Raw genomic sequence first — 14,223 nt, forward strand, 5'->3', positions numbered from 1 at the left:
CTTTATGCAAATTGTTTTTGTGAATCTGTTACACAGATCTTTCCCTGGAAATTACGGCACTTATACGCTCCAGTGCCATTCATGATCTGCTTCTGAGTCCAGCTGCGAGGGTGCAGGCAAAGCAACATTCATTCTGTGAATCTGGATCAGTGTTTCTCAACCAGGGTTCCTCTCAGGTAAGTTTAAGTGACACCACTGGTTTTTGGAGAATGTAGTGTTACATTCTATCCACTGGCCAGCAATGTAAGAGGATTTCTTCCTACTGACCACCACACTAATATACTGTGAGCTGTGGATATAGTATTTACAGAAGAGGTTCCCTAAAGACCTAAAATTTATTTTAAGGGCTCCACCATGTTAAAAAGATCCATAAATCCTGGTCTAGACGATAATTTCCTGATGCCAAGAGCAGTGTTCAACCCAGAGACTATTTTAAGCCACGCGGGAAGAAGCTGTAAGTGGGTGGCAGCCCTTGTATTGTGACCGAACTCTTCAGTAACCACCCAAAAATAGCTGGGTGGTTACTGAAAAGTGCAGGGTGGTGTACCCAGTTAAAGGAGGCTGGGGAGAACACAGCAAGGGGGTTTTAGCACATACCCTGGGCTCACCATACTCCAAGACTGAATACTATTATGTGAGCATAACTTGGAGGAATGACCACCATGCCCCACCACTGCTGGAGGAACAATATGAAACTGGGGTAACATTGCCAGGCCAGTACAGCAGGCAGAGGTAGCAGTGCCTTGGATAGCACAATGCAGAGTAAGAGGAATAAGGTTGTAGGAACAGAAGAGCCTAGGCCACTATTTCTCAACTGTGTACACCCGGAATCTAATTTTCAATGTGTTTGGCTTCATACCTTATTGTGGAACTAACTCCAATTATTAATATTACATTGATAATTATTCAGGATTTATATAGCGCCAACATATTACACAGCCATGTACATTAAATAAGGGTTGCAAACGACAGACAGATACAGACAGTGACACAGGAGGAGGAGAGAACCCTGCCCCAAAGAGCTTACAATCTAGGATTAACCTTTACCAAAATAGTTAAATGAATGTTTAAGGCCATTCAGGGCATGCCTAGGTCCATACCTGTCACAGTTGCCAGTGTACATATGCCAGCTATCACCCAACCAGTTGTGTCCCCAATATCATATACCTGGTGCTATGACTGGTCACATATGCAGAACTATCACAACTACGGATCCAAATGTAGATGGCAGGATTGTTACCTGTTCGGGGACAGCTGGTTAAGAGCAAATCCTTTCTTGAATTGCAAAGGTATTTCCTTGGAAATCCTGAAAGTAACAACAAGCAAGCTGACAACACTAAGTCTCTTCATCCAAAACAGGTGCAGCGTTGTCAGCCTGCCTCTCCCTTCGTTGAGCATTGTCCTTCCTATCAGATGCACAGCCAACGACCAAATGAGGAAGAATACTTGTAACAAAAATAGACTATAGATTCCATTTAAATATTGCTGGGCTCATTCTTTGCCCCCTTTGTATTAAAACAGGTAGGCCAGTAATATTAACCTACAGAAAACAAAAGACATCCCTATATGAATACCTGCTCCTGATCCATTTTCCTTTTTTATTTTTTTAATCACCAGCCTAACATGTTTCCTTTCACAATGAAGTCATTGCCCAAGAACCAGGTCACAGTATGTTTTACAGCATAGGTTATAATTGTGCATACAAGGGAGGTCCAGGCTAATAAACGGGACGAGTTGGCAGTAACAACATGATCCGGCTTGCAGAATTTTAATTAACTGACGGCCTGTGAATGTTCCCCAGCAAAATGCATAATGTTTATTGTTGCCTGGCCTTGTATGACTTCCAGACAGAACTGTTTTGATATCACAAAGCTATTTTAATGATGTTAAATAAAGAAAACTAACGCGTTTCACATAGAGTGACTGCAAACCTAAAAGTAGTAAAAACCCTCCCTTGTAATACATTGTAGAAGTTCTAGAATATACCATTCTGCTCTCCAAATCCATGTTCCTTGTGCTTTCTGCTTCTTGCAGCTCATCTGGGGTAAGCATTGATTGCAATGTTTTATGATGCTTTTCAGTGTTCTCCCCAGGCCCCTTTAGCCTGGCAATAATCAATAACTAGCCGGATGTTTTGGGTGGTCACAATACTGAGGCTGACACCCACCAACTGCTTCTTCCCGCCCAGCTTAAAAAAAAATTCTGGAGAGAATGCTGCTTTGGTAAACTGCTCATGTGCAGGGGGATGTGCATGAGCAGGTCACACGAGCTCGATACTTATGCAGTGTTCTCCCCAGCCCCTTTTAGCTGGGTGCACCACCCGGCACTTTTCAGCAACAACCTGGCTGTTTTTAGGTGGTTACTGATGAGTAGGGTCACAATTCAGGGGCTCCCACCCATCTAAAATTTCTTCCTACCCAGCTTCTGAAATTTCTGGATTGAGCACAGTTATGGATGCTTTGCAATGTTCTCCTCAGCCCCTTGTAGCAGGGTGCACCACCCAGCACTTTTCAGTAACCACCCCAACTGTTTTTGGGTGGTTACTAAAGAGTTGGGTCACGATACAGGGGCTGCCACCCACCTACAGCTTCTTACCGCCGAGCTTAAAATTATTTCTGCCTTGTGATGCACATGCGCAAGGGGTAAATGTACAGACATCTAAACCTGCGGCGGTATCCTAAATAAGAATGGTCACCTTGGTCAGGGTCTTCTACAATCTGTGATCACTCAGTTTGGTTTCCAACGCTGCTTAACCTGGTCTGTACAGGTCACAAGCATCTCAATAGCACTGCAACTGGTAGGACTGACTTAATATTACCTTGTGTCTATGGTTACCCTAATGGCTCATTCACACCACCACATTGTGTAAACACAACATGCTATGTGTTGGTGTGTTGTGGTGCCATTGATTTTGTAAACAGGTCCACAACACAACCACAATGCATGACAGCAAGTGGTAATGGACTAGCACGTGTTGACCTGCACCACAGCTTTCTCCCCAGCCCCTTTAAGCTGGGTGCACCACCCAGGTCACCGCCTACAGCTTTTTCCGACTTAAATAAAATTCTGGGAAGAATACTGTGCCAATGCTGAAGGTCCAATTTTCAGACTATTGTGGTGCATTGCCATGCCATTCAAATGAATGGACTGCCTTAAGTCAACAGACAATTACACGCAATATAACACGAGTGCTTTAACTGCACCACAACAAAATACCATGGGGTGGGCCATAAGAAGAAATCCAATCACTAAAATCTCATGTAAGCGTTAACATTTTATATTTATGTCATTTCAAATATTTACATATTATTGGAACTAACCCCTGGGGATACTCACCTATCCACGTTCTGTTGTGTGCACCGCCATCTTTTCCTTTCTTTTCTTACGCATTCCAATCTTTCGCCACCATGAATGGCTGGCCAAAAATGGCTTCACTCTTGCACAGATTGGCGGGAGTTCAACCAGGGATGACGGTATTGCTGGGTAAGATAGGTAGTGATCAAGCAGGAGAAAATTATTTTTTTTAAGGGGAGAACAATGCATGTCCCTTTCTGCAACACAGCCCTGCCAAATGCTAATTTTTTAAAGAGGAAACTGTGTTCTATTTTTAATCTACAGGGTTCATAAAAATAATACTTGACAATCCTGCCGTGAAGGTTCCTGGTCAGGCACTCCCTACTATGAGGTGACAACGCTCTGTCCCAGTCTCCCAACAATGCTCCTGTGTTGTCATCCTTGCTTTTAGCCATATGATGGAGACTAAGGGAACGGTCTACCATCACCATCTCCAAACCTACCCTGGGAAATGCAATGCAGTCATTGGATAGAAATTGGCTGTAGAAAGGACCATATCAGATTCCCCGTGTTCTAAAATTAATTTGCATCACCATACAAGAAAATTCTGTTTATCGAGATGTGATTCATCCTCGAGCATCTAATTATGTCTGCCGAGTAAAACTTTGTGTATGATAATTAATATCTCTAGACGGAGAACAGTGTGTGGGTGGGAGATCTCTTCTAACAGAATATACACAATTTTTATCCTTTTCCATCATTTTTTTAATGCCGAGGCCTCAGTGAGAACGCATTGTACAAGGTTACCGTAGTAACACGCATCGCCAATACGCGCTTGTACTATCGGTCCCTCTGAAGAGAGACGGGTGGGCGTTGAGAAGCCTTCATAAGAAGAAGCACGCAGAGAGAAAACATAATTTTCATATAAAGCATACGCAGACAAAGGTATGGAACGAGCATGTCATCTGGAGCTTTCATTTTAGTCTCTAAAGTTTGGGGTGCAATAAAAACTAGATAAAGATGGGACCTGAAGAAGATTTAAAATGAAACATTTCTTCCATCGAAGCAGAAATAATTATAGCAGATGGCATGGGCATAAAACTGTACCCGCCTTGGTAAGGAGGTCATGGAGCCTCCCTCTGTACCCTCCCAAGATATCTTTATTACATATCCCAAGAGGTATCAAGTGCTTTTATACAGTGCAAGAGTTGGACCATCAGGGTCTGGTTGCCGGGCCCAGGATGAAAGATGGCGGCCATATGATGACACAGGAAAGGGAGATAGTGACACAAGACTGGACAACTTGGGATTGGCTAAGTGGGTAAGTTTATTGAGGTTCAACCATAGCAATGTGCAAGGTGTGCACAAGGGCCCTGGACACTCCTCAGCCAGCAGGGCCCCCACAACAGCTTGCACAGTGCTTTGACTGCCTACATACCCCTTCAGTGCCCAGCTCGTGCACCCTCAAAATGCTATTCGTGCAACTATCCAACCCTTGGTGCCAGACTAAGGAAGTTACATACCCAGTCTGTGGCAGGTGAATAAATTCTCCCTGCATCCCCTGTGTTTACAGGCTTCAGCTTTGCTGCTCACCACAGTGGGGTATCGAGGAGGTGCACTGGCACCCAATGTTGGCGGCATCCTCCACTGGATTCAAACAACAATAAACTTCAAGATAAATTGTAAAATATTCAATTAAAGAGATTGGAAAGGTCTGACACAAATTTTTATCATGCATGTAGACCGGTGTTTCTCAACCAGGGTTCCTCCAGAGGTTGCTAGGGGTCCCTTGAGCAATTTTGACCACTGGTCAGTGGCCACCAACACGAATGATTTTTTTGGCTATCTGTAAGGGTGACAATCTTTCCATTGACCACTACAATACAATACCATGAACTGGGCATATCATAAACATTGGCAGAGGTTCCCTGAGACCTGAAAATTATCCACAGGTTTCCTGAGAAAGGCTGATTTAGATGATCAGTAAAGAATTATTTCCTGTAATGTGTGGAAGTCAGCAGGATGAACCAATGAGGGGTATTGGGGGAACTAGGAGATCGACACTATCAGAAGCGTCAGTTTCAATGCAGACTCAAGATCTCAAAATCGTATATTTAAGAGTAGTGATCCTTACAAATGCCAATTTCTGACCGGTTCTCTTTATTTTTATTACAAATGTATCCGGGTCAATGGTTAGTATTCTGGTTCCCAGGTTTGAATCCCAGCCAAGACAGTCAGCATTGATTGACACATCTGCAATCTGGGTTTGTATGTTTTCCATGAGTTTCTCCCCGCAACCCAAAAACACACTGGCGGAATAATTGCCTGAAGGTTAAATGGGCCTTAGACAATCAGGGATATTGGATTGTGAGCTCCTCTGAGGGTCAATTAGTAAATATATAATAACATAATAAAATTCTTACTCTGTAACCTGCCAAATATTTCATATACTGGTCTTGATTTGTGCACCGTGTGAATACAGAGCTCCCTCAGAATTCCCATTACCCGATCAAGGTGACCGGTGATCCCCAAATCAGGTGCCACAAGGGACAACTGCAGGATTTTTTGAAAACAAACATTGTGCTGAGCTCTTTACTGAAAATGATGACTAATTTATGCATTTCCACACAGAAATCTACAGCTCAGATGGAAATCTGTGTACCCACAGTGAGCCATCTGCTGAATGAGAAGGAAGTGTTCTACAACAAAAAAATCATTTACAATGTATCAGATCTGACATTTCCTTAATTCATCACCATGTTTATTGGATTGGCCATCAAGATAACAGAATGCAACATCCCAAAAGTGATAATAAAGCAGACCTATCACCAAAATTGTTACTGTACATAAAAGGATAGACGATCCTTTTACGTAAAAATAATAAAAAAAATAAATAAAAAGCCCCTCCCCTTCTGTCTTCACTGCCGTGGCAGTAAAAGCAGAATGGAAGGGCTGAGCCTCCTGGAGGCTTGTGGTTGCTCTTTCTGGATTTCCCTGTAATAAGAAAAAAAATGCAGTTCTTACGCATGCGCAGTGAGATCGGCTCTCTTTTTTTCCCGCATATACAGCAGGCTACGTCACCCGATCTTATACCTGCGCAGTGCGAGATTGGGTGATATAGCCAGAAGAAAGAAGTAGACAGAGGAAGATGGCGGTGCCCTGTGCTTCCTCCGTGTCGGGACGTAGGTGGGTTACAGAACTGTGCGGGACCCAAAAAGCACCAGAGGAATTGGGGCTTTGTGGAAGTAAAGGTGTATAATGTTCTTTTTTGGTTAGTTCCGCTTCAAGTGGGATGAGACCCTGCCAGCTTATCATATATCTAGGAACCTCCAGAAGTGAGATCTTCCTGCCATGTGTCCTCATTCTAGTTGCTTTCTATGTTCTCACCCAGCTTTGCATTTATCATCATTGTATCAGTTGTATAAGTGCCATCACTTTTTGGGTTTTAGGTCACAAATATGTGCCAATCACTAGCAAAAAAAAAAAATTCTCTATCACTTTTAATTCTCTGCTTGGAGGATCTAACACAACTTTAGTGCTGCCACTACACAGGGTAATGCAAGCCGAGGATTGTAGACATACCGGTACAACACTTCATAAAGGATTTAACACAAGTTAGGGGTGATTTGTAAGAGGTGACCATTAAAGAAAGCCTTTCACCTTTCCCCTATTATCATAACCACCAATGGAATGGAGGGTGAAACTCACCAATACTGAGGAATTCCTAGAGAAGGGTGAGGAGTCTGCACAATGGGAAAAAGTGGCAACAATCTCTGAATTTGTATGTAGTGTCAACTGGACAGAAGGTACCAGAAATCTTCATAATGCTGGTCACACCTATGTTGATTTGTATATGCTTAGGAAAATAAATGATATTTACCTAATATGAGATCTTTCATATCCGGACCTAGTGGACAAGCTCTGCTCCCGCCATCAACCCAACAAAACAAGAGCTCCCGCTGTATTCCATACCAACCTACAATACAACCCACAGAACTGGCATAGGGTGCACTGTATTACAATTATAAAAGAGAATTAAATAATAACAAAATAATGATTGTGGAAGCCATGCTTCCTGTCTGATCTACAGTTAGGTCCATAAATATTTGGACAGAGACAACTTTTTTTTCTAATTTTGGTTCTGTACATTACCACAATTAATTTTAAATAAAATAACTAAGATGCAGTTGAACTACAGACTTTGAGCTTTAATTCAGTGGGTTGAAAAAAAAGATTGATTAAAAATGTGAGGAACATTTTTTTTCAGGGGCTCAAAAGTAATTGGACAAATTAAAAAGCTGAAATAAAATGTTAATAGTCTTGATCTCATGGACATCACCAGATGCTGGGTTTCCTCCTCTTTAATGCTCTGCCAGGCCTTTACTGCAGCGGCTTTCAGTTTGTTTGTTTGTGGGCCTTTCTGTCCGAAGTTTAGTCTTCAACAAGTAAAATGCATGCTCAATTGGGCTCAAATGGGAACTGTATTTGTCAGCTCAACACCCTGCATGTATGCTCAGTCAACATACAAATCAAAATTCAATGTTCAATCAATATTTAGATCAGATATTGATCAAGAGTGCTCTACTTTGTAATAGGTTTTCATTAAAACACTTTTTTTCAATCCTATCTAATAATTTTAAAAAATATTGACCAGAGCATAATCACCTTAACACAGATATGAAAAAACACCCGACTAGTTCTATTTCTGCCACATGAGACCTTGCTGGGTAAATACAAAAGAGTATCCAATGTTAGTCAGTGTTCTCCCAGACCCTTCTAGCTGGGTGCACCACCCAGCACTTTTCAGTGGCCACCCGGCTTTTTTGGGTGGTTACTAAAAAGTTGGGTCACAACACACAGCTTCTTCCCACCCAGCTTAAAAAATTTCTGGGTTAACACTTAGAGGTTCCTGAGCAAAGATTGGCAGCTCCAAATCCACACTGCCAATCCAAACATTCTTCCCATTGACAATATGATTGTTATAGGTGTTAGATAGCGGTCAGGATTGCCAATCAAGTGTCTCATCTCAGTATTATGAAGGGGGTCAAACAGTTGTAGAAGACAGCTTGGCATCACCCAAGTGCAAAAAGAAAAGGCAATAAGTTTTTTTTTTTCCCTGCCTACTCGGTGTCCTCTGCTGTCAAACATCCCTGAGCCGCACATGCGCATAGCAAGCCGGGATACCCAGAACATCTCAAATTCACCTGCAGCTGCTAGGACGAAACGAATTACACCTGTGTGGGGAATATGTCATCTCAGCCAAACAACATAGCCGAAGATCGAAACCAGGTGGTTGGGATGCTGGTTTGTGTATGACAGGCTGCTAAAAACCATTGGCAATAAAGCCAATACGAGATGTTTCACTCTTTTCTGTTAGTAAAAGTTCTCTGCCTTAGCCTGTGATTTGCCAATCTAGAGTAAAGGAATTTAATGTGGCTTTTTTTTCAATTACCCCCCAGAATGCTTGCAAGCCAAAGCAGGTAGGTACAGCATAACGCTCATTACAACCGAGCATGAGAAATCTGAAGGTCTGGAGAGGAATAACGAACATCTTGGTCCGTTTAGAAAAAAAACAAAAAAGATGGCAGTGCCCATAATAGAAAGGGGACAGGTAACTACAATTGCTATCAGTAAGTTAATTTAATTGCAGAAGGGACATTTCCTGTCTGGTGGCAGTTTTGTAATTCTTGGGTTTAGTTCTGCTTGAAGCCTACAAAGGGCTATGGATTCTCTATGTGACAGCATTGATTGTCACAGCCCTGCCACATGGAGTAAGTTACAGGTTCCTTTATATCTAAAAAAAAAAAAAAAAAAAAAAAATGCCATAATAATCTCCATTGCCTTAACATTGAAAATCAAAGGCTAAGGCAGAGAGAACTTTCCAAAACAGAAAAGAGTGAAAACATTGTTGGCTTTGTTGCCAATGGTTTTGTCCAGCCTGTCATACACAATCCAGCATCCTAACACCCACTTAAGGAAAAATATTATTATTATCCAGTATTTATATAGTACCAACATATTACGCAGCGCTGTACAAACTCCATAGTCATGTCACTAGCTGTCACTCAAAATAGCTCACAATCTAATGCCCCTATCATAGTCATACGTCATTACCGAGGGGAAGTCAATCAACCTAAATGCATGTTTTTGGAATGTCATTTCTATTTATTTTTAGGCTGTACCCTATACACGTGATACCAGCAAATGATAAATCCCAGGCATAGCGAGCGTATTACATTACAATATAATCTTCTACTGCTACAAACTCGTTTCCTGGCAAAATCAATGCACCACAAAGCCATTTTCATGTCACGCCTGCTCTTTGGAGCCGTCTTGCTGACGTCAGGACATTTTCAGAGCGTCGAGGTGTTGCAAAGTAATCTCTTGACATCACATTGACTAATGCTGGCCGAATACGCAGGTTCTAATTCTGGCAATGGAGATGAGTCATTCTCAAAGAAAAGCAGAATAACAATGCCGGAGACTGAAGGCAAGCTGGCTATAAGCTGTGGAAATTGAAGGACAATCCAGGAAAATGTTCAACAGCACCCAAATAAAAACATAGGAGGCAGATTGTAGGTACAGGGTAACGCTCATTACAACCAAGCATGAGAAATATGAAGGTCTGGAGAGGAAGAACAGACACCTTGGTCTTATTTGGAAGAGGTTTGTCAGGAAAAGTCAACCAATTTAGGAACTGTATAATTGAGTATTTATATACCACCAACATATTACACAGCGCTGTACAAAGTCCATAGTCATGTCACTAGCTGCCCCTCAAAGAAGCTCACAATCTAATGTCCCTACCATAGTCATATGTCAATAAAATAGTCTAAAGATAAATATTTTATTGAGGGAAAGCCAATTAACCTAACTACATGATTTTAAAATGTGGGAGGAATCCCTAGAGTACCCGGAGGAAACCCACACAAACACGGGGAGAACCTGCAAACTCGAACCTGGGACCCAGCACTGCAAAGGCCTGAGTGCTAACCTCTGAGCCACCCTGCTCAGCACAGTAGATACAATGATGCAACATATACCATAGAGAAGTATGGAGATGGATAATATGTGCTTCTCTTGGGGCAACAACCCTGCTTCTCTATAGGCACCATAAAGCATTGTCACTCTGGGACAGAAAATGTGTTACTGTAAAGATCACCAGGTGAAAAAAAAAGGTTCAATTATTGCAGCAGCCACATCTAAGGACTGAGGAGCTGCAATATTACTTTTCTTTAAAGTAAACCTGTAAGCCACCATCATACAGCAAACCAAGCAAGAAATGTAAATGTATGACACATCTTCGCATCCAAATAAGCGCACACTGACCTAACACACTGCACCACCAGCATACTGAACCCAACCTTCCGTGTATGGGGAACAGCATGCTCGTTTCCGAACCCCTCGTACAATGCAGTGTTCCATGTGGGAGGTGGAGGCTGTGCCTATAGTCAGCATTTGCAAAGATCAGGTTATACCTACCGATGTATTGTGAGTGCTAGAGAAGCGGCAGCAGGTGTACAGCTTATTAATATTATCATTATTATTATTAATATTATTAAACAGGATTTATATAGCGCCAACATATTACGCAGCGCTGTACATTAAATAAGGGTTGCAAATGACAGACACATACAGACAGTGACAAGGAGGGGGAGAGGACCCTGCTTACAATCTAGGAGGTGGGGGAGGTATCACGCAATAGAAGGAGGATATGGAATGATGGGAAGTAGTGAGGGTTTAGGAGACAGAAGGAGACGGGTAGGTGAGGTTGAAGCGTTGGGTTTTAAGGGCTCTTTTAAATGAGCAGAAAGTAGGAGCAAGGCGAATAGGATGAGTAAAACCATTCCAGAAAGTCGGGGCAGCTCTAGAAAAGTCTTGGAGCCGTGCGTGTCATGAGGTTATGAGTGAGGAAGTCATTAGCCGATCATTGGAGGAGCAGGAGAGCGGGTTACATATTCAGATCATTTTTTTGGCGTCTCAGATATCCCCAAAACTGGACTCAAACTTTCATATAAGTCCGAATATCTCTATACATAAAACCAAAACACAAATGGAGATATCTACTACAAATTTGTGCTAAATATAACTATTTGCTTTGTTTAATATACCGCTTGCATGTTTACTATGAAGAGACATTTCGGGGATAAACTTCCTGTGATAAAAGGAACATCTGGCCAACATGGAGATGGCTGGAGAAGGCTGGGAAAGTATCACCTCAGCCCCCACCACTCATCCCAGTCCTATAATTGACATTAATATAGAATGAGGTAAGCTGTATTTGTATTGTCTGCACCAGCTGCCTACAACTACATCCTCCCTTGTGAAGTGACAGGTTAGTACACAAAGCTTTGACCAATTATCTTCCTGGCTTACTGCGGCTACAGGAAGGTTGTAGGTGGTAGTATTATTATGATTATTATTAAACAGGATTTATATAGCACCAACATATTACGGAGTGCTGTACATAAAATAGGGGAGGAGAGGACCCTGCACCGAAGAGCTTACCAGGGCTTTCCCACCAGGAATAACAGACAAGGATGTGTTCACATGTGCAATCATTTCCTTAAAAGCTAATGAAGACAATGAGGTTGTAATACTGGGGGCGTTATCTACCTACAACTTCTTCTCACCCAGCTTGAAAAAAATCTGGGGGAATACTGTGCCAAAAGAGACTTTGTCTATTCTTTCAAAAAAAAACTACCATGAACAACAACAGAAGGTCCCTTTTTATTTCCTCCGCACAAAAAATCTATATAATGTCATATGTAAAAAAAAAAAAACTGGTTTGCCCCCAATATAATATTACCTTGGGTGTGCGTTGGTGATGTGTCTTGCAATGGGCTGAGTATATTGAATTGAAGCTTCCAGATCGGCTGAAGAGCTTGGTACAAGGTACTCCCTGCAAGAAGAACTGTATTTTTTTGTTTTTTGATTGAGGGGGGGGGGTGAATTACTTTTTTTTTTTTGTTGGAAACAAGTGGCTGAAAAAAAAAATTAATTTGCTCTACTTACAAGAAAACTAAAAAATTACAAGCTGCAATCACAAAGTACCGCATCTGTCCGTTCTATGACTCTAATGTTCAGGATCCGGAGCACCAAACCATTTTATCGGATGGAATATCACTTTATCGGTTCAATAATGCATGAGTAGGAATGCGGCCATGTGACGCTGTGCAGGTCTATATGGCTTCAGGGGAAGATGAAGACTTTTTAGGTCCATTGCAAAACTAAAAACCCTTTTGCCTCCTTACCTTCCACCCTCTACTTCATCCCATGTAGTTCAGGCAGCATAGAATAAGGCAGCATTTCTTATCTTCTATCTTAAGCCACATAAACACGTGCAATTCTTGTCGTTGGAAAGGATCTTTCACGATCCTTTCCAAAAATAAGAACCGCAAGATGAATGAACGAGTGCTGTACATACAACACCGCTCTGCTCTATGGAGAGGGAAGGGGGAGAGCGACGAAGTAGCACCCTGCTGCGCGCTCTCCCCCTTTCCCTTGCATTAGGATCGCTCGTCGTTCATCGTTGGTGGATTCGCTAGGACGGATCCACAGACGATGAACGATGCAGGCTGTACACACGCCAGATTCTCGCCCGATATCCATCCCTGCTTCCAGGTCTTTGGCTACAGCATGCTGTCATGAGACAGGCTCCTCTACTTGTGTTGTAGCTGCTTTCTAAAGACTGTAGTACTTTGTGAACTGTATAGTGCACCTGGAATGTATTTACCTGAGCCAAATATCACCTTTATCACATGACTCCGGGAAGAGAGGATTAGGATGAATACAGCACAATATTTATACTGGAGAAGTTTCTGGATACAGACACTCGGAGCACAGTGTATACAGAGAGCAGATTGTCTCCACCTTTTTAACATGAGGGAACCCTTGAAATAACTTTCAGATCTTAGGGAACTCCGGCTATAATTACTATATACACAGATCACAGTATATTAGTGTGGTGGTCAGTGGGAAGAATTCCTCTTACATTGCTGGACATTGGGAAGAATGTCACCCTTACGGATAGCCAAAAAGATTATTGGTGTCACTTACACTGACCTAATAGGTGCACATTGCCTATTGCTGAAGGAACCCCCAGCGCTCTCCGGAGTAACCCTGGCTGAGAAACATTGCTATAGACAAATGAAAATGACAGAAAGGGGTGCAGAGAGAGCACCATGTCCAATATATATTATGGAGCCGATTATATTGCAGGATAGCACAGAATATACGATGGAACGGTGCACAGTGTATAATGTATTGTGGTTTGTCACGGGATAATATTATTACACAGTATTTATATAGCTCCAACATATTACGCAGCGCTGTACAAAGTCAATAGTCATGTCTCTAGCTGTCCCTCAAAGGAGCTCACAACTAATGTCCCTACCATAGTCATATATCCTTAATACAGTCTAAGGTAAATTTTGGGGAGAAGCCAATTAACCTAACTGCATGTTTTTGGGATGTGGGAGGAAACCGGAGTACCCGGAACCAATCCACACAAACACAGGGAGAACAGGCAAACTCCATGGAGATAGTGTCCTGACCGAGATTCAAACCTGGGACCCAGCGCTTCAAAGGCTTGAGTGCTAACCACTGAGCCAACGTGCACAGCACAGTAGATACCATTTTATACCACCAAAGTATAAGGTGCTATTAGCATGGAGTATATACCGTGGAGCAGCACAGTGTATATATACTGCTTGGGGTATGCAGCAGCTCTATGCAGAGTATACCGCACAGGCGAGTATATAAAGTAGTATGCTGCACCAAAGGGTAGAAACCATCTACAGATGTGTATATCACAGTGTGATGGAGAATATGTCACTTGTGATACAAAGTGTGCGTAGAGTGAACCTTACCAAAACACATATATACCGTACAAGCACAGGGTATAGAGAGGGTACAGCACAGGGTATA

The 14,223-nt window shown here is 42.2% G+C and overlaps 1 protein-coding gene across 2 annotated transcripts in view; it reads right to left on the reverse strand.

The window, feature by feature from the left end:
- RAB3GAP2 (RAB3 GTPase activating non-catalytic protein subunit 2) overlaps positions 1 to 14,223 on the reverse strand; it is a 51,707-nt gene that overhangs the window by 35,205 nt on the left and 2,279 nt on the right. The window lies entirely within an intron of this gene.

This window comes from Pyxicephalus adspersus, chromosome 4 (genome assembly GCF_032062135.1).
Source record: "Pyxicephalus adspersus chromosome 4, UCB_Pads_2.0, whole genome shotgun sequence".
Lineage (NCBI taxonomy): Eukaryota > Metazoa > Chordata > Amphibia > Anura > Pyxicephalidae > Pyxicephalus > Pyxicephalus adspersus.